Source organism: Rhinolophus sinicus, linkage group LG13 (assembly GCF_036562045.2).
Source record: "Rhinolophus sinicus isolate RSC01 linkage group LG13, ASM3656204v1, whole genome shotgun sequence".
Lineage (NCBI taxonomy): Eukaryota > Metazoa > Chordata > Mammalia > Chiroptera > Rhinolophidae > Rhinolophus > Rhinolophus sinicus.
This window is the reverse complement of record NC_133762.1, coordinates 9,065,357-9,086,864: the sequence shown is the minus strand read 5'-3', so window position 1 is coordinate 9,086,864 and position 21,508 is coordinate 9,065,357. Positions and strand designations below refer to the sequence as shown.

At 53.2% G+C, this 21,508-nt stretch overlaps 1 protein-coding gene across 2 annotated transcripts in view; it reads left to right on the top strand.

Moving 5' to 3' along the window:
* SLCO3A1 (solute carrier organic anion transporter family member 3A1) overlaps positions 1-21,508 on the top strand; it is a 262,503-nt gene that overhangs the window by 230,957 nt on the left and 10,038 nt on the right. The gene's annotated exons all lie outside the window — the stretch shown is intronic.

Genomic DNA, 21,508 nt, shown 5'->3' with positions numbered 1-21,508 from the left:
ACATTAAATGGTAAATGTGGAAAGGGAAATCTCGATGGCCTATATTTTCAGTGTAAAAATATTCCTCATTCAAAGCATATAACAATGGCTGAGCACAAAGAATGAACTACAGAAATGTTTATAAAAAAGTTTGTCAAAGTAAAAAAAAAAAAAAAAAGGGACCAACCCAACTCTCCAAAAGAAGGCAATTAGTTAAATCCATCATAGTCAATAATCCCAGCAGGATTTATGTTCCCCTTTAAAATTCTGGAAAGAAAGGGGGAAGGCAGAGGTCTATAATAGACTATAGACTCAAATGTCTTTAAAGGATATGTACATGTGGAAAAATATTGGAAAGCTCCACATGAAAATGCTGTCACCTATTATATTTGACTAATGGGGTTATAAATATTTTCTAAATTTGTTTAAGAATTTTGAATGAATGTATATTTATTACTTCTATGATCAGATTAATTCCCATACAACTGATATATGAAAAAGGACAAATATTCACCCTTGGATTCAGACAGACAGATGGCAGACAGATTCACAGGCCGCGTCTCAATCCCCTGCTTGCACAGAGCAAATCATTTCCCCTCAGGGGCCCTGATCGTTCCTCCCAGGCCCAGGACACGGCCTCACCCACTATTTATCCATGTGTGTCGGTACACATGACACATGTAACTGGCCTCTTTGTCTTATTTCTCACCCTGATTGGGGTTGATGTGTAATATGGGGAAGCAAGCTGGGACCCTTATTTCCAAGTGGATGAAAACATTCAACATACACATTCAACACACGTAACTTTTATTCAGTGCCAACATGTTCACAGCTCTGGGGACCGTATCCAGGTAAATGCACGTAGCCCGGCTCTTCGGGAGTTTGCTTCAACTGCCCAGGGAAGGGGGGCGTCTCCCATCTGGGGCGCTGCCTGCCGCACGCTCTCTGTATATCTGAACACATGCTGAGGGCTCGGTATAGCTGAAAAAAAAATAGCTCGATGAGTAATTTTGATAGCAAAAAATGGAAACAAAATTGCAGGATATTTCTCAAAAGTATGAACATTTTAGGAGGACTGAAACCACAACTTTGGAGACAGGTAGGGAGGCAGGTATCATATGAAATTGTTAGGACATGTATGTGACCATGGGACAGTTTATTTATTGGTCTGCCCCAACATATCAACCAGGAATTATCTAAATTAGTATTTTTCAACGTGTGTCATAATGATTCTTGCAGGAAATTCACTCAAATTCATATTATGCCTCATAACACATATTCATAAATATAGAAGAAAATCAATTTCAATATGAAAACCAACATGTCAGACACGGGGCCGTCCACATCTACAGAAAGAGACAGGCAGATAACTGGGAAATGGGTGGTAAAAAACGAGCAGAAATGGAGACAGGCAGCAAGAAACTACAAACAAAAATAACTGTGGAAAGGCAGAAAATATAATTTCCCAAGAGTGACTGAATATCTCCTTTATGAGACACCAAATGGGTAATTCCCTCTGTCACTGTTTCCCTACCTGCCTGCCTCCTTGCCCCCCTGACTACCTAGCTACCTACCTAGCTGCCTCCCTACCTACCTACCTACCTACCTCCCTGCCTGCCTCCCTGCCTGCCTCCCTGCCTGCCTACCTACCTACCTACCTCCCTGCCTCCCTGCCTCCCTGCCTGCCTACCTACCTACCTACCTCCCTGCCTGCCTCCCTGCCTCCCTGCCTGCCTACCTACCTGCCTGCCTCCCTGCCTGCCTCCCTGCCTGCCTACCTACCTACCTCCCTGCCTGCCTCCCTGCCTGCCTCCCTGCCTGCCTCCCTGCCTACCTACCTACCTACCTCCCTGCCTGCCTCCCTGCCTGCCTCCCTGCCTGCCTACCTACCTCCCTGCCTGCCTCCCTGCCTGCCTCCCTGCCTGCCTCCCTGCCTGCCTCCCTGCCTGCCTCCCTGCCTGCCTCCCTGCCTGCCTGCCTCCCTGCCTGCCTCCCTGCCTGCCTCCCTGCCTGCCTCCCTGCCTGCCTCCCTGCCTGCCTCCCTGCCTGCCTACCTGCCTACCTGCCTGCCTGCCTACCTGCCTACCTACCTCCCTGCCTCCCTGCCTGCCTACCTACCTGCCTACCTACCTACCTACCTACCTCCCTGCCTGCCTCCCTGCCTGCCTCCCTGCCTGCCTCCCTGCCTGCCTACCTACCTACCTACCTCCCTGCCTGCCTCCCTGCCTGCCTCCCTGCCTGCCTCCCTCCCTGCCTGCCTCCCTGCCTGCCTCCCTGCCTGCCTGCCTCCCTGCCTGCCTCCCTGCCTGCCTGCCTACCTACCTACCTCCCTGCCTGCCTCCCTGCCTGCCTCCCTGCCTGCCTGCCTGCCTACCTCCCTGCCTGCCTGCCTGCCTGCCTCCCTGCCTGCCTGCCCTCCTGCCTGCCTGCCTGCCCCCTCCCTGCCTCCCTGCCCTGCCTCCTGCCTGCCTCCTGCCTCCCTGCCTGCCCACCTGCCTGCCTCCCTGCCTCCCCCCTGCCTGCCTGCCCCCTGCCTCCTGCCTCCTGCCTGCCTCCCTGCCTGCCTGCCTGCCTCCCTGCCTGCCCACCTGCCTGCCTGCCTCCCTGCCCGCCTACCCACCCACCTCCTCCTGCCTGCCTCCTGCCTGCCTACCCACCCACCCACCCCTGCCTCCCTGCCTGCCTCCCCTGCCTGCCTGCCTCCTGCCCACCCACCCACCTGCCTGCCTCCCTGCCTGCCCCCACCCACCCACCCCTGCCCACCCACCTCCCCTGCCCACCTCCCTGCCTCCCCTGCCTCTGCCACCCACCCACCCACCTCCCCTGCCTGCCCTGCCCCCTGCCTGCCCACCCACCTGCCTCACCCACCTCCCTGCCTGCCTCCCTGCCTGCCCACCCACCTACCCACCTCCCTGCCTGCCTCCCCTGCCTCCCCTGCCTCCCCTGCCTGCCTGCCCGCCTCCCCTGCCTCCTGCCCACCTACCTCCTGCCTGCCTCCTGCCTGCCTCCCCTGCCTGCCTGCCCACCCACCCACCTCCTGCCTCCCTGCCTCCTGCCTGCCTGCCCACCCACCTGCCACCCACCTCCTGCCTCCCCTGCCTCCCCTGCCTCCCCTGCCTGCCCTGCCTGCCTCCCTGCCCACCCACCTCCACCTCCTCCCCTGCCTGCCTGCCTCCTGCCTGCCTCCCTGCCTGCCTCCTGCCTGCCTGCCTGCCCACCCACCTCCCTGCCTGCCTCCCTGCCTGCCTGCCTGCCTACCCCTCCCTGCCTGCCTCCCTGCCCCACCCACCCACCCACCTCCCTGCCTGCCTCCTGCCTGCCCACCTGCCTGCCTCCTCCTGCCTGCCTCCCTGCCTGCCTCCTGCCTGCCCACCTCCTGCCTGCCTCCCTGCCTGCCTCCTGCCCCTCCACCTGCCTCCCCTGCCTGCCTCCCTGCCTGCCTCCCCCCTGCCTCCTCCTGCCTGCCCACCCACCTGCCTGCCTGCCTCCCCTGCCTGCCTCCTGCCTGCCTCCCCTGCCTGCCTGCCCACCCACCCACCTCCCTGCCTGCCTCCTGCCTGCCTGCCTCCCCTGCCTCCTGCCCACCCACCCACCTGCCTGCCTCCTCCCTGCCTCCTGCCTGCCTGCCTGCCTGCCTGCCCTCCTGCCTGCCTCCTGCCTGCCTGCCCACCCACCCACCTCCCTGCCTGCCTCCTGCCTGCCTACCCCCACCTCCCTCCTGCCTGCCTCCCTGCCTGCCTACCTACCTGCCTCCTGCCTCCTCCTGCCTGCCTCCTGCCTGCCCACCCACCTGCCTCCTGCCTGCCTCCTCCCTGCCTGCCTCCCCTGCCTGCCTCCCTGCCTGCCTGCCCACCTGCCCACCTGCCTGCCTGCCTCCCTCCCTGCCTGCCTGCCTCCCTCCCTGCCTGCCTCCCTGCCTGCCTCCCTGCCTGCCTACCCACCTGCCTGCCTGCCTGCCTGCCTCCCCACCCACCCACCCACCTCCCTGCCTGCCTCCCTGCCTGCCTCCCTGCCTACCTACCTCCCTGCCTGCCTCCCTGCCTGCCTACCTACCTGCCTCCCTGCCTGCCTCCCTGCCTGCCTCCCTGCCTACCTACCTGCCTCCCTGCCTGCCTCCCTGCCTACCTACCTCCCTGCCTGCCTGCCTCCCTGCCTGCCTACCTACCTACCTACCTCCCTGCCTGCCTCCCTGCCTGCCTACCTACCTCCCTGCCTGCCTCCCTGCCTGCCTACCTACCTACCTACCTCCCTGCCTGCCTCCCTGCCTGCCTGCCTACCTACCTACCTCCCTGCCTGCCTCCCTGCCTGCCTCCCTGCCTGCCTCCCTGCCTACCTACCTACCTCCCTGCCTGCCTCCCTGCCCCTGCCTCCCTGCCTGCCTGCCCCCACCTGCCCTGCCTCCCCTGCCTGCCCCTGCCTCCCACCTGCCCACCCCACCCACCTGCCTCCCTGCCTGCCTCCCTGCCTTCCTCCCTGCCTGCCTCCCTGCCTGCCTGCCTACCTACCTACCTACCTCCCTGCCTGCCTCCCTGCCTACCTACCTCCCTCCCTGCCTGCCTCCCTGCCTGCCTCCCTGCCTGCCTCCCTGCCTGCCTGCCTGCCTCCCTGCCTGCCTCCCTGCCTGCCTGCCTGCCTGCCTGCCTGCCTGCCTCCCTGCCTGCCTCCCTGCCTGCCTCCCTGCCTGCCTCCCTGCCTGCCTGCCTCCCTGCCTGCCTCCCTGCCTGCCTCCCTGCCTGCCTCCCTGCCTGCCTCCCTGCCTGCCTGCCTCCCTGCCTGCCTGCCTGCCTACCTGCCTGCCTCCTGCCTGCCTGCCCACCCACCTGCCTGCCTCCCCTGCCTGCCTCCTGCCTGCCCACCCACCTCCTGCCTGCCTACCCACCTCCTGCCTGCCTCCCTGCCTCCTCCTGCCTGCCTCCCTGCCCTGCCTCCCTGCCCACCCACCTCCACCCACCTGCCTCCCTGCCTGCCTCCCTGCCCACCTGCCTGCCTCCCCTGCCTCCCCTGCCTGCCTGCCCACCCACCCACCCACCCACCCCTGCCTGCCTCCTGCCTCCCTGCCTGCCTACCTGCCTCCCTGCCTGCCTCCCTGCCTCCCTGCCTGCCTCCTGCCTGCCTCCCTGCCTGCCCACCCACCCACCTCCTGCCTGCCTGCCTCCCCTGCCTCCCCTGCCTGCCTGCCCACCTGCCCACCCACCCCCCTGCCTGCCTGCCTCCTGCCTGCCCCACCTCCTGCCTGCCTGCCTGCCTCCCCCCTGCCTGCCTCCTGCCTGCCTGCCCTGCCTGCCTGCCTCCACCCACCTCCTGCCTGCCTCCTGCCTCCCACCTGCCTCCTGCCTGCCTGCCTCCCTGCCTGCCTCCCTGCCTCCCTGCCTGCCTACCTGCCTGCCTACCTCCCTGCCTGCCTCCCCCCTGCCCTGCCTGCCTACCCAGCCCTCCTGCCTCCCTGCCTGCCTGCCTCCCTGCCTCCTGCCTGCCCTGCCTCCCCTCCTCCTGCCTGCCTCCTCTGCCTGCCTCCCTCCACCTGCCTCCTGCCTGCCCCCTGCCTGCTCCCTGCCCTCCTGCCTCCCCTGCCTGCCTCCTGCCTCCCTGCCTCCCTCCCCTGCCTGCCTCCCTGCCCTCCTCCCCTGCCCCTGCCTGCCCCTCCCTGCCTGCCCCTGCCTGCCCCTGCCCCACCCCCTACCCACCCACCTGCCTGCCTCCTGCCCTGCCTGCCCACCTGCCTCCTGCCTGCCCCTGCCCCCACCCACCCACTCCACCCACCTCCCTGCCTCCCCTGCCCTGCCTACCTCCTGCCTGCCTCCCTGCCTGCCTCCCACTGCCTCCACCTGCCCTCCTCCTGCCTGCCTCCTGCCCACCTACCTGCCTGCCTGCCTCCCTGCCTGCCCCTGCCTGCCTCCCTCACCTCCTGCCTCCCTGCCTGCCTCCCTCCCCTCCCTGCCCCCTGTGCCTGCCTCCCCTGCCTGCCCCTCCCTGCCTCCCCTGCCTGCCTCCTGCCTCCTCCCTCCTCCGCCTCCTCCTGCCCTCCTGCCACCTCCTGCCTCCTGCCCTGCCTGCCTGCCTCCTCCACCCCCCTGCCTCCTCCTGCCCTCCCCTGCCTGCCTGCCTCCTCCCCTGCCTGCCTCCTGCCTGCCTCCTACCACCTGCCTGCCCCTCCCTGCCTCCCTCCCTGCCTCCCTGCCTGCCCACCCACCTCCTCCTGCCTCCCCTGCCTGCCTCCCTGCCTCCTGCCTGCCTGCCTGCCTGCCCCCTCCTGCCTCCTGCCTGCCTCCTGCCCCACCCCTCCTGCCTGCCTCCCCTGCCTGCCTCCTCCTCCTGCCTGCCTCCTGCCTCCCTGCCTGCCTCCTCCCTGCCTGCCACCTGCCCCTGCCTCCTGCCTCCCCCCTGCCTCCTCCTGCCTCCCCCTGCCCTGCCTCCCACCTCCCTGCCTCCTGCCCACTCCACCGCCTGCCTCCCTGCCTCCTCCCTGCCTCCTGCCCACCCACCTGCCTCCCTGCCCCCCTGCCTGCCTACCTGCCTGCCTGCCTCCCCTCCACCCTGCCTACCTACCTCCCTGCCTGCCTACCTCCCTGCCTCCCTACCTACCTGCCTCCCTGCCTGCCTACCTACCTTCCTCCCTGCCTGCCTCCCTGCCTGCCCCTGCCCTGCCCACTACCTGCCTGCCTCCTGCCTGCCTCCCCTACCCACTGCCTCCTGCCTGCCTGCCTGCCTCCCTGCCTCCCTGCCTACCTACCTCCCTGCCTGCCTCCCTGCCTGCCTCCCTGCCTACCTACCGACCTACCTACCTACCTCCCTGCCGGCCTCCCTGCCTGCCTACCTACCTACCTCCCTGCCTGCCTCCCTGCCTACCTACCTACCTACCTACCTCCCTGCCTGCCTCCCTGCCTGCCTACCTACCTGCCTCCCTACCAGCCTCCCTGCCTGCCTCCCTGCCTGCCTACCTACCTACCTACCTCCCTGCCTGCCTCCCTGTCTGCCTCCCTCCTACCTACCTCCCTGCCTACCTCCCTACCTGCCTGCCTCTCTACTTTCCAACCAGCCTCACAACCTCCCTTCCTAATTCCCTGATAACTTACTATTAATAGACCAAAAAAAAATACGACGTAGAGTAGTCATATCTGGCACTCTGCAGGCAACCGCCTACCTACCTATTCAAGAATAAAACAGTAGGACAGCAGATAGGCAGGCAAATAACTACATACTACAAACTAAGTTGGGCAGGCAGGAGGCCAGTAAGGAAGTAACTGAATACTAAAAACTAAGGTTAGACAGGCAGGGAGGCAGGCAGGGAACTAACTAAATACTAAAAACTAAGAGGCAGGCAGGGAGGCAGGCAGGGAACTAACTAAATACTAAAAACTAAGGTTAGACAGGCAGGGAGGCAGGCAGGGAACTAACTAAATACTAAAAACTGAGAGGCAGGCAGGGAGGCAGGCAGGGAACTAACTAAATACTAAACAGTAAGAGGCAGGCAGGGAGGCAGGCAGGGAACTAACTAAATACTAAAAACTAAGGTTAGACAGGCAGGGAGGCAGGCAGGGAACTAACTAAATACTAAACAGTAAGAGGCAGGCAGGGAACTAACTAAATACTAAACAGTAAGAGGCAGGCAGGGAGGCAGGCAGGGAACTAACTAAATACTAAAAACTAAGGTTAGACAGGCAGGGAGGCAGGCAGGGAACTAACTAAATACTAAACAGTAAGAGGCAGGCAGGGAGGAAGGCAGGGAACTAACTATATACTAAAAACTAAGGTTAGACAGGCAGGTGGGCAGGCAGGGAACTAACTGAATACTAAACAGTAAGAGGCAGGCAGGGAGGCAGGCAGGGAACTAACTAAATACTAAACAGTAAGAGGCAGGCAGGGAGGCAGGCAGGGAACTAACTAAATACTAAACAGTAAGAGGCAGGCAGGAGGCAGGCAGGAACTAACTAAATACTAAAACTAAGAGGCAGGCAGGGAGGCAGGCAGGAACTAACTAAATACTAAACGCAGGCAGGAGGCAAACTAACTAAATACTAAAACTAAGAGGCAGGCAGGGAGGCAGGCAGGAACTAACTAAATACTAAAACTAAGAGGCAGGCAGGAGGCAGGCAGGAACTAACTAAATACTAAACAGTAAGAGGCAGGCAGGGAGGCAGGCAGGAACTAACTAAATACTAAAACTAAGGTCCCTGCCTGCCTCCCTGCCTGCCTCCCTGCCTGCCTACCTGCCTACCTGCCTGCCTACCTGCCTGCCTGCCTCCCTGCCTGCCTCCCTGCCTGCCTCCCTACCTGCCTCCCTCCCTGCCTGCCTCCCTACCTGCCTCCCTCCCTGCCTGCCTCCCTGCCTGCCCACCTGCCTGCAGGCAAGGCCTCCCTAACTAATACTAAAACAGTAGGACAGGCAGGGAGGCAGGGAACTAACTAAATACTAAAAACTAAGAGGCAGGCAGGAGGCAGGCAGGAACTAACTAAATACTAAAACTAAGGTTAGACAGGCAGGGAGGCAGGCAGGAACTAACTAAATACTAAAACTAAGAGGAGGCAGGCAGGAACTAACTAAATACTAAAACTAAGAGGCAGGCAGGGAGGCAGGCAGGAACTAACTAAATACTAAAACTGAGAGGCAGGGGAGGCAGGCAGGAACTAACTAAATACTAAACACTAAGGCAGGCAGGAGGCAGGCAGAACTAACTAAATACTAAAACTAAGGTTAGACAGGCAGGAGGCAGGCGAACTAACTAAATACTAAACAGTAAGCAGGCAGCTAACTAAATACTAAACAGTGAGAGGCAGGCAGGGAGGCAGGCAGGGAACTAACTAAATACTAAAAACTAAGGTTAGACAGGCAGGGAGGCAGGCAGGGAACTAACTAAATACTAAACAGTAAGAGGCAGGCAGGGAGGAAGGCAGGGAACTAACTATATACTAAAAACTAAGGATAGACAGGCAGGGAGGCAGGCAGGGAACTAACTAAATACTAAACAGTAAGAGGCAGGCAGGGAGGCAGGCAGGGAACTAACTAAATACTAAACAGTAAGAGGCAGGCAGGGAGGCAGGCAGGGAACTAACTAAATACTAAACAGTAAGAGGCAGGCAGGGAGGCAGGCAGGGAACTAACTAAATACTAAACAGTAAGAAGCAGGCAGGGAGGCAGGAACTAAATACTAAACAGTAAGAGGCAGGCAGGAGGCAGGCAGGAACTAACTAAATACTAAAAACTAAGGAGGCAGGCAGGGAGGCAGGCAGGAACTAACTAAATACTAAAAACTGAAGAGGCAGGCAGGAGGCAGGCAGGAACTAACTAAATACTAAAACTAAGAGGCAGGCAGGGAGGCAGGCAGGAACTAACTAAATACTAAAAACTAAGGTTAGACAGGCAGGGAGGCAGGCAGGAACTAACTAAATACTAAACAGTAAGAGGCAGGCAGGGAGGCAGGTAGAGGCAGGCAGGAGGCAGGCAGGAACTAACTAAATACTAAAAACTAAGAGGCAGGCAGGGAGGCAGGCAGGAACTAACTAAATACTAAAACAGTAAGAGGCAGGCAGGGAGGCAGGCAGGAACTAACTAAATACTAAAACTAAGAGGCAGGCAGGGAGGCAGGCAGGAACTAACTAAATACTAAACACTAAGAGGCAGGCAGGGAGGCAGGCAGGGAACTAACTAAATACTAAACAGTAAGAGGCAGGCAGGGAGGCAGGCAGGGAACTAACTAAATACTAAACAGTAAGAGGCAGGCAGGGAGGCAGGCAGGGAACTAACTAAATACTAAAAACTAAGGTTAGACAGGCAGGGAGGCAGGCAGGGAACTAACTAAATACTAAACATTAAGAGGCAGGCAGGGAGGCAGGCAGGGAACTAACTAAATACTAAAAACTGAGAGGCAGGCAGGGAGGCAGGCAGGGAACTAACTAAATACTAAAAACTAAGGTTAGACAGGCAGGGAGGCAGGCAGGGAACTAACTAAATACTAAAAACTGAGAGGCAGGCAGGGAGGCAGGCAGGAACTAACTAAATACTAAAGGAGGCAGGCAGGAACTAACTAAATACTAAAAGAGAGGCAGGAGGCAGGCAGGAACTAACTAAATACTAAAAACTAAGAGGCAGGCAGGGAGGCAGGCAGGAACTAACTAAATACTAAAAACTAAGGTTAGACAGGCAGGGAGGCAGGCAGGAACTAACTAAATACTAAACAGTAAGAGGCAGGCAGGGAGGCAGGCAGGAACTAACTAAATACTAAACACTAAGAGGCAGGCAGGGAGGCAGGCAGGAACTAACTAAATACTAAAACTGAGAGGCAGGCAGGAGGCAGGCAGGAACTAACTAAATACTAAAAAGGCAGGCAGAAATACTAAACAGTAAGAGGCAGGCAGGGAGGCAGGCAGGAACTAACTAAATACTAAAACTAAGGTTAGACAGGCAGGGAGGCAGGCAGGAACTAACTAAATACTAAACAGTAAGAGGCAGGCAGGGAGGCAGGCAGGGAACTAACTAAATACTAAAAACTGAGAGGCAGGCAGGAGGCAGGCAGGAACTAACTAAATACTAAAAACTGAGAGGCAGGCAGGAGGCAGGCAGGAACTAACTAAATACTAAACAGTAAGAGGCAGGCAGGGAGGCAGGCAGGAACTAACTAAATACTAAAACTAAGGTTAGACAGGCAGGGAGGCAGGCAGGAACTAACTAAATACTAAACAGTAAGAGGCAGGCAGGAGGCAGGCAGGAACTAACTAAATACTAAACACTAAGAGGCAGGCAGGGAGGCAGGAGGCAGGCAGGGAGGCAGGGAACTAACTAAATACTAAAAAGGCAGGCAGGAGGCAGGCAGGAACTAACTAAATACTAAACAGTAAGAGGCAGGCAGGAGGCAGGCAGGAACTAACTAAATACTAAAAGGCAGGCAGGAACTAAATACTAAAACTAAGAGGCAGGCAGGAGGCAGGCAGGAGCAGGACTAACTAAATACTAAAAACTAAGGTTAGACAGGCAGGGAGGCAGGCAGGGAACTAACTAAATACTAAACAGTAAGAGGCAGGCAGGGAGGCAGGCAGGGAACTAACTAAATACTAAAAACTAAGGTTAGACAGGCAGGGAGGTAGGCAGGGAACTAACTAAATACTGAAAACTGAGAGGCAGGCAGGGAACTAACTAAATACTAAAAACTAAGGTTAGACAGGCAGGGAGGCAGGCAGGGAACTAACTAAATACTAAACAGTAAGAGGCAGGCAGGGAGGCAGGCAGGGAACTAACTAAATACTAAACAGTAAGAGGCAGGCAGGGAGGCAGGCAGGGAACTAACTAAATACTAAACAGTAAGAGGCAGGCAGGGAGGCAGGCAGGGAACTAACTAAATACTAAAAACTGAGAGGCAGGCAGGGAGGCAGGCAGGGAAATAACTAAATACTAAACAGTAAGAGGCAGGCAGGGAGGCAGGCAGGGAACTAACTAAATACTAAACAGTAAGAGGCAGGCAGGGAGGCAGGCAGGGAACTAACTAAATACTAAAACTAAGGTTAGACAGGCAGGAGGCAGGCAGGAACTAACTAAATACTAAAACTAAGAGGCAGGCAGGGAGGCAGGCAGGAACTAACTAAATACTAAACAGTAAGAAGCAGGCAGGGAGGCAGGAGGGAACTAACTAAATACTAAACAGTAAGAGGCAGGCAGGGAGGCAGGCAGGGAACTAACTAAATACTAAAAACTAAGGTTAGACAGGCAGGGAGGCAGGCAGGGAACTAACTAAATACTAAAAACTGAGAGGCAGGCAGGGAGGCAGGCAGGGAATTAACTAAATACTAAACAGTAAGAAGCAGGCAGGGAGGCAGGAGGGAACTAACTAAATACTAAACAGTAAGAGGCAGGCAGGGAGGCAGGCAGGGAACTAACTAAATACTAAAAACTAAGGTTAGACAGGCAGGGAGGCAGGCAGGGAACTAACTAAATACTAAACAGTAAGAGGCAGGCAGGGAGGCAGGCAGGGAATTAACTAAATACTAAACAGTAAGAGGCAGGCAGGGAGGCAGGCAGGGAACTAACTAAATACTAAACAGTAAGAGGCAGGCAGGGAGGCAGGCAGGGAACTAACTAAATACTAAAAACTGAGAGGCAGGCAGGGAACTAACTAAATACTAAACAGTAAGAGGCAGGCAGGGAGGCAGGCAGGGAACTAACTAAATACTAAAAACTAAGGTTAGACAGGCAGGGAGGCAGGCAGGGAACTAACTAAATACTAAACAGTAAGAGGCAGGCAGGGAGGCAGGCAGGGAACTAACTAAATACTAAAAACTAAGGTTAGACAGGCAGGGAGGCAGGCAGGGAACTAACTAAATACTAAACAGTAAGAGGCAGGCAGGGAGGCAGGCAGGGAACTAACTAAATACTAAAAACTAAGGTTAGACAGGCAGGGAGGCAGGCAGGGAACTAACTAAATACTAAACAGTAAGAGGCAGGCAGGGAGGCAGGCAGGGAACTAACTAAATACTAAAACTGAGAGGCAGGCAGGGAGGCAGGCAGGAACTAACTAAATACTAAACAGTAAGAGGCAGGCAGGGAGGCAGGCAGGAACTAACTAAATACTAAAAACTGAGAGGCAGGCAGGGAGGGAGGCAGGGAACTAACTAAATACTAAAAACTAAGGTTAGACAGGCAGGGAGGCAGGCAGGGAACTAACTAAATACTAAAAACTAAGGTTAGACAGGCAGGGAGGCAGGCAGGGAACTAACTAAATACTAAAAACTAAGGTTAGACAGGCAGGGAGGCAGGCAGGAACTAACTAAATACTAAAAACTGAGAGGCAGGCAGGGAGGCAGGCAGGGAACTAACTAAATACTAACAGTAAGAGGCAGGCAGGGAGGCAGGCAGGGAACTAACTAAATACTAAAAACTAAGGTTAGACAGGCAGGGAGGCAGGCAGGGAACTAACTAAATACTAAAAACTAAGAGGCAGGCAGGGAGGCAGGCAGGGAACTAACTAAATACTAAACAGTAAGAGGCAGGCAGGGAGGCAGGCAGGGAACTAACTAAATACTAAACAGTAAGAGGCAGGCAGGGAGGCAGGCAGGGAACTAACTAAATACTAAACAGTAAGAGGCAGGCAGGGAGGCAGGCAGGGAACTAACTAAATACTAAAACTGAGAGGCAGGCAGGAAGCAGGCAGGGAACTAACTAAATACTAAACAGTAAGAGGCAGGCAGGGAGGCAGGCAGGGAACTAACTAAATACTAAAAACTAAGGTTAGACAGGCAGGGAGGCAGGCAGGGAACTAACTAAATACTAAACAGTAAGAGGCAGGCAGGGAACTAACTAAATACTAAAAACTGAGAGGCAGGCAGGGAGGCAGGCAGGAACTAACTAAATACTAAAACTGAGAGGCAGGCAGGGAGGCAGGCAGGAACTAACTAAATACTAAACAGTAAGAGGCAGGCAGGGAGGCAGGCAGGAACTAACTAAATACTAAACAGTAAGAGGCAGGCAGGGAGGCAGGCAGGAACTAACTAAATACTAAAAACTGAGAGGCAGGCAGGGAGGCAGGCAGGGAACTAACTAAATACTAAAAACTGAGAGGCAGGCAGGGAGGCAGGCAGGGAACTAACTAAATACTAAAAACTGAGAGGCAGGCAGGGAGGCAGGCAGGGAACTAACTAAATACTAAACAGTAAGAGGCAGGCAGGGAGGCAGGCAGGGAACTAACTAAATACTAAAAACTGAGAGGCAGGCAGGGAGGCACTAACTAAATACTAAAAACTGAGAGGCAGGCAGGGAGGCAGGCAGGGAACTAACTAAATACTAAAAACTGAGAGGCAGGCAGGGAGGCAGGCAGGGAACTAAGTAAATACTAAACAGTAAGAGGCAGGCAGGGAGGCAGGCAGGGAACTAACTAAATACTAAACAGTAAGAGGCAGGCAGGGAGGCAGGCAGGGAACTAACTAAATACTAAAAACTGAGAGGCAGGCAGGGAGGCAGGCAGGGAACTAACTAAATACTAAAAACTGAGAGGCAGGCAGGGAGGCAGGCAGGGAACTAAGTAAATACTAAACAGTAAGAGGCAGGCAGGGAGGCAGGCAGGGAACTAACTAAATACTAAAAACTAAGGTTAGACAGGCAGGGAGGCAGGCAGGGAACTAACTAAATACTAAACAGTAAGAGGCAGGCAGGGAGGCAGGCAGGGAACTAACTAAATACTAAAAACTGAGAGGCAGGCAGGGAGGCAGGCAGGGAACTAACTAAATACTAAAAACTGAGAGGCAGGCAGGGAGGCAGGCAGGGAACTAAGTAAATACTAAACAGTAAGAGGCAGGCAGGGAGGCAGGCAGGGAACTAACTAAATACTAAACAGTAAGAGGCAGGCAGGGAGGCAGGCAGGGAACTAACTAAATACTAAACAGTATGAGGCAGGCAGGGAGGCAGGCAGGGAACTAACTACTAAAAACTGAGAGGCAGGCAGGGAGGCAGGCAGGGAACTAACTGAATACTAAAAACTGAGAGGCAGGCAGGGAGGCAGGCAGGGAACTAAGTAAATACTAAACAGTAAGAGGCAGGCAGGGAGGCAGGCAGGGAACTAACTAAATACTAAAAACTGAGAGGCAGGCAGGGAGGCAGGCAGGGAACTAACTAAATACTAAAAACTGAGAGGCAGGCAGGGAGGCAGGCAGGAACTAACTAAATACTAAACAGTAAGAGGCAGGCAGGGAGGCAGGCAGGAACTAACTAAATACTAAAACTGAGAGGCAGGCAGGGAGGCAGGCAGGGAACTAACTAAATACTAAAAACTAAGGTTAGACAGGCAGGGAGGCAGGCAGGGAACTAACTAAATACTAAAAACTGAGAGGCAGGCAGGGAGGCAGGCAGGGAACTAACTAAATACTAAACAGTAAGAGGCAGGCAGGGAGGCAGGCAGGGAACTAACTAAATACTAAACAGTAAGAGGCAGGCAGGGAGGCAGGCAGGGAACTAACTAAATACTAAAAACTGAGAGGCAGGCAGGGAGGCAGGCAGGGAACTAACTAAATACTAAACAGTAAGAGGCAGGCAGGGAGGCAGGCAGGGAACTAACTAAATACTAAAAACTAAGGTTAGACAGGCAGGGAGGCAGGCAGGGAACTAACTAAATACTAAAAACTGAGAGGCAGGCAGGGAGGCAGGCAGGGAACTAACTAAATACTAAACAGTAAGAGGCAGGCAGGGAGGCAGGCAGGGAACTAACTAAATACTAAAAACTAAGGTTAGACAGGCAGGGAGGCAGGCAGGGAACTAACTAAATACTAAACAGTAAGAGGCAGGCAGGGAGGCAGGCAGGGAACTAACTAAATACTAAAAACTGAGAGGCAGGCAGGGAGGCAGGCAGGGAACTAACTAAATACTAAAAACTAAGGTTAGACAGGCAGGGAGGCAGGCAGGGAACTAACTAAATACTAAACAGTAAGAGGCAGGCAGGGAGGCAGGCAGGGAACTAACTAAATACTAAAAACTGAGAGGCAGGCAGGGAGGCAGGCAGGGAACTAACTAAATACTAAAAACTAAGAGGCAGGCAGGGAGGCAGGCAGGGAACTAACTAAATACTAAAAACTAAGGTTAGACAGGCAGGGAGGCAGGCAGGGAACTAACTAAATACTAAACAGTAAGAGGCAGGCAGGGAGGCAGGCAGGGAACTAACTAAATACTAAAAACTAAGAGGCAGGCAGGGAGGCACTATTTTCCAAATTAGAAACAAAGTGTAGGCTGTTAACTAAGTAGAAACTGAGGACAGGAAGGGAACTACAGATGAAACTGTTTGGGAAGCTAAACTTAGGAAGTTTGGACAGAAAACTGACAATCATACAGCCGTGGTCATTGACAGTCCTTAATTATTTTCTCATGCCTAAAGCAGTTGCACTTTTTATCGTCTCCCTATAACATGTGAGGCATTTCCTTGAGTAGTTTCACCTTCTGTGATACCATCCCCAGTAAGAGAGGCATTTTGTGTTACGGGCCAGTACACACATACACAATCTGAAACACACCTTTCATGAAAAAAATTGTCCCATGTTCACGATGTGGTCTATTTCTAACCTATTCTTTACCAATTGGTTATAACAGTATCTAGACTGTATTATCCATTAGGTAGTCAGTTACCGTTCTGAAAGCTCTTCTTCCTTAGCCCCGTTTCATCTCTTAGTGAAGTGACCTGTACGTCCCTGCGTGTGGCTGTTCCCTTGTCCCGCAGCAGCTGCTCAGCGTGATCGCCACTGTTAATGATGTGCCAGCCAAGGCATGACATGCGTGCCATTGTCGGTCTTTGTATTTGGGACCTTGTGGGTCATTGGGACAGTACGTGGACTGCACAGTGCGGTGTGACTGTTTGTGAGGTGAAGTCAGGACAATTTCCGCAGGTTCCAGTTTGTGGCGGTCGGTAGTGTGTGGGCAGGGGTGGCTTCCTCTGGTAGGAGGGAGATCCCCACCCCTGGCCCCCCAGTGTGATGTCGGAACAGAAAGAGATTCTGTAGCCAAGTGGGAGTCCTGAGGCCATTACAAAGTGCTTTGGAAGAAGCACAGAGAGCCCAGACCTGAGCTGTCAGCGTCCAATGGCCGGAATGCACGAAGACCCCTCCCCCTTACCTGTGCTTTTGTGCATTCACTGGGTTCTTTAGCAAATACTCCCTGAGCACCAAGTGTGTGTCTGACCGCCTGAAGGGCCTGGACCACCCAGAATGTGCTTTGCTGCCCGTGGGAAGGTGATGTTGCATATTCAGGCCCCTCTGCAGTCCCACCCGTGGGTTTCAGTCCAGCTCCGCCCTGCTGACCTGCCCCTGTGCCTTGGGCCGAGCGTCAGTGACTTTAGCAAGACGCCCAGGAGTGAAATGAGGCAGCTGTCCTGGCTTTGCAGGTCTAAACATGTGAATGTCAGGTGACAAAGCTGGCCCATGTCACCACCAGTCCTTTTTTTGAGGGGGGTGGGGGAGCGTTGCTGAAACAGAAACTCATTAATCCTTTCAGGAGAAAGTTCTGAGATTGGCCTGCCTCTCCAGCTTGTGCTGGAGACCATAGTAATTCCATACTGTTCAGTAGAAACTCCAAGGTTAATTGAAGTCTTGGCAGGTTCAGCTGGAGAGGAACTAACTAAATATAAACGTAAGAGGCATTTTCCGCTTCCATCTTGTCCCATAAAGGAACCGGGGACTTCTTTTGCTTAAAAACGCCTTTCAGTTCACCTTTTAAGTTTAGTTCACCAAAGAGTATCAATAGACCTGGCCTTTTCAACCAGGGCAGTGAATGAAACACCCAAGACAAGACCCTGAGGTCTTGTTAATCTTGTAAATCTTTGCTAATAGATTTCTGGAAAATAGAGAATTTCCATAATCAGTGCTATAATTTTTGTCTTGAAATATACACCAGGGTGCCAAAAAATGAATGTACATGACTTATATTTATCTTTTGTTATCAGTATATATTATTACAATTTTAATACTGTTTTTTTTCCTTTCTTAAAAGGCAGGGAGGCAGGCAGGGAACTAAAAACTAAGCAGCTAACTAAATACTAAACAGTAAGAGGCAGGCAGGGAGGCAGGCAGGGACTAAATACTAAAACTAAGAGGCAGGCAGGGAGGCAGGCAGGGAACTAACTAAATACTAAACAGAGGCAGGCAGGGAGGCAGGCAGGGAACTAACTAAATACTAAACAGTAAGAGGCAGGCAGGGAGGCAGGCAGGAACTAACTAAATACTAAAAACTGAGAGGCAGGCAGGGAGGCAGGCAGGAACTAACTAAATACTAAACAACAGAAGGCAGGGAGGCAGGCAGGAACTAACTAAATACTAAAACTTGAGACAGGCAGGGAGGCAGGCAGGAACTAACTATACTAAAACTAAGGTTAGACAGGCAGGGAGGCAGGCAGGAACTAACTAAATACTAAACAGTAAGAGGCAGGCAGGGAGGCAGGCAGGAACTAACTAAATACTAAAAACTGAGAGGCAGGCAGGGAGGCAGGCAGGAACTAACTAAATACTAAAACTGAGAGGCAGGCAGGGAGGCAGGCAGGGAACTAACTAAATACTAAAAACTAAGAGGCAGGCAGGGAGGCAGGCAGGGAACTAACTAAATACTAAAACTGAGAGGCAGGCAGGGAGGCAGGCAGGAACTAACTAAATACTAAACAGTAGGCAGGCAGGGAGGCAGGAACTAACTAAATACTAAAAACTAAGAGGCAGGCAGGAGGCAGGCAGGAACTAACTAAATACTAAAAAAAGAGGCAGGCAGGAGGCAGGCAGGAACTACTAAATACTAAAAACAGAGGTTAGACAGGCAGGGAGGCAGGCAGGAACTAACTAAATACTAAAACTGAGAGGCAGGCAGGGAGGCAGGCAGGAACTAACTAAATACTAAAAACTGAAGGCAGGCAGGGAGGCAGGCAGGGAACTAACTAAATACTAAAAACTAAGAGGCAGGCAGGGAGGCAGGCAGGAACTAACTAAATACTACTGAGAGGCAGGCAGGGAGGCAGGCAGGAACTAACTAAATACTAAAAGTAAGAGGCAGGCAGGGAGGCAGGCAGGAACTAACTAAATACTAAAACTAAGGTTAGACAGGCAGGGAGGCAGGCAGGAACTAACTAAATACTAAACAGTAGAGGCAGGCAGGGAGGCAGGCAGGGAACTAACTAAATAAAAACTAAGAGACAGGCAGGAGGCAGGCAGGAACTAACTAAATACTAAAACTAGAGGCAGGCAGGGAGGCAGGCAGGAACTAACTAAATACTAAAAGTGAGGCAGGCAGGGAGGCAGGCAGGAACTAACTAAATACTAAAAACTAAGGTGGCAGGCAGGGAGGCAGGCAGGGAACTAACTAAATACTAAACAGTAAGAGGCAGGCAGGGAGGCAGGCAGGAACTAACTAAATACTAAACAGTAGAGGCAGGCAGGGAGGCAGGCAGGAACTAACTAAATACTAAAAACTAAGAGGCAGGCAGGAGGCAGGCAGGAACTAACTAAATACTAAAAGGCAGGCAGCAGGCCTAAATACTAAAAACTAAGGTTAGACAGGCAGGGAGGCAGGCAGGGAACTAACTAAATACTAAACAATAAGAGGCAGGCAGGGAGGCAGGCAGGGAACTAACTAAATACTAAAAACTAAGAGGCAGGCAGGGAGGCACTATTTTCCAAATTAGAAACAAAGTGTAGGCTGTTAACTAAGTAGAAACTGAGGACAGGAAGGGAACTACAGATGAAACTGTTTGGGAATCTAAACTTAGGAAGTTTGGACAGAAAACTGACAATCATACAGCCGTGGTCATTGACAGTCCTTAATTATTTTCTCATGCCTAAAGCAGTTGCACTTTTATCGTCTCCCTATAACATGTGAGGCATTTCCTTGAGTAGTTTCACCTTCTGTGATACCATCCCCAGTAAGAGAGGCATTTTGTGTTACGGGCCAGTACACACATACACAATCTGAAACACACCTTTCATGAAAAAAATTGTCCCATGTTCACGATGTGGTCTATTTCTAACCTATTCTTTACCAATTGGTTATAACAGTATCTAGACTGTATTATCCATTAGGTAGTCAGTTACCGTTCTGAAAGCTCTTCTTCCTTAGCCCCGTTTCATCTCTTAGTGAAGTGACCTGTACGTCCCTGCGTGTGGCTGTTCCCTTGTCCCGCAGCAGCTGCTCAGCGTGATCGCCACTGTTAATGATGTGCCAGCCAAGGCATGACATGCGTGCCATTGTCGGTCTTTGTATTTGGGACCTTGTGGGTCATTGGGACAGTACGTGGACTGCACAGTGCGGTGTGACTGTTTGTGAGGTGAAGTCAGGACAATTTCCGCAGGTTCCAGTTTGTGGCGGTCGGTAGTGTGTGGGCAGGGGTGGCTTCCTCTGGTAGGAGGGAGAGAGACGACATGAGAAACTGGGCGCCCCCATCCCCACCCCTGGCCCCCCAGTGTGATGTCGGAACAGAAAGAGATTCTGTAGCCAAGTGGGAGTCCTGAGGCCATTACAAAGTGCTTTGGAAGAAGCACAGAGAGCCCAGACCTGAGCTGTCAGCGTCCAATGGCCGGAATGCACGAAGACCCCTCCCCCTTACCTGTGCTTTTGTGCATTCACTGGGTTCTTTAGCAAATACTCCCTGAGCACCAAGTGTGTGTCTGACCGCCTGAAGGGCCTGGACCACCCAGAATGTGCTTTGCTGCCCGTGGGAAGGTGATGTTGCATATTCAGGCCCCTCTGCAGTCCCACCCGTGGGTTTCAGTCCAGCTCCGCCCTGCTGACCTGCCCCTGTGCCTTGGGCCGAGCGTCAGTGACTTTAGCAAGACGCCCAGGAGTGAAATGAGGCAGCTGTCCTGGCTTTGCAGGTCTAAACATGTGAATGTCAGGTGACAAAGCTGGCCCATGTCACCACCAGTCCTTTTTTTGAGGGGGGTGGGGGAGCGTTGCTGAAACAGAAACTCATTAATCCTTTCAGGAGAAAGTTCTGAGATTGGCCTGCCTCTCCAGCTTGTGCTGGAGACCATAGTAATTCCATCCTGTTCAGTAGAGACTCCAAGGTGAATTGAAGTCTTGGCAGGTTCAGCTGGAGAGGAAAGGGTACGTTTTGAAATATAAACGTCAGGGTCATTTTCCGCTTCCATCTTGTCCCATAAAGGAACCGGGGACTTCTTTTGCTTAAAAACGCCTTTCAGTTCACCTTTTAAGTTTAGTTCACCAAAGAGTATCAATAGACCTGGCCTTTTCAACCAGGGCAGTGAATGAAACACCCAAGACAAGACCCTGAGGTCTTGTTAATCTTGTAAATCTTTGCTAATAGATTTCTGGAAAATAGAGAATTTCCATAATCAGTGCTATAATTTTTGTCTTGAAATATACACCAGGGTGCCAAAAAATGAATGTACATGACTTATATTTATCTTTTGTTATCAGTATATATTATTACAATTTTAATACTGTTTTTTTTCCTTTCTTAAAATGTGTGTGTACATTTTTTTGGCACCCTCTGTATAACTGCAATTTGGCCCCAAGTAATAGGAAGTAAGATTTAGCCCTTTTCATAGTCTCTGTAGCAGCACGTGACAGCGCTGAGCCTCTGAATACCGTCTCCAACATATGGAGGGTTCCCGGGGCCCCACTGATAGGACTGCTTCCCCCAGGAGTTCCTCCTCGGGAGAGAGGGCTCTCCTGCAGGCTCCAGGGAGAAGAGTGTCCCTATAAAATAAGTTCCTAGAGAAATACAGCGTCAGCACCACTCTCCTTATTCCTTAGAATACGAAGGGCAGGTCACACTTCTGCCTGGAGTCTTTGTTTCGTCTGAGGTTTTGTGGTTTTGTATTTTCTAACCAGGATGTACTTTGCTTTGTCCTGTAGTGGAATCTTCTGTTGTGTTTGGCTTCATCCGTGGGGTTGGGGGAAGGTGTGGTTAGACTTGTTCCCTTTGCGTATGTCGTGTGAATTCCAGTGGGAGTCCAGTGGCTGCCTCCGCCCGGGCTCCTTCCTGGTTACTGGTCCTGCCCCTGGGCTCGGTCCTGTTACCTCTACCTGTCTTGTCATTCCCCCATCTCTGATCGGCAATGAAACATCTTTGGA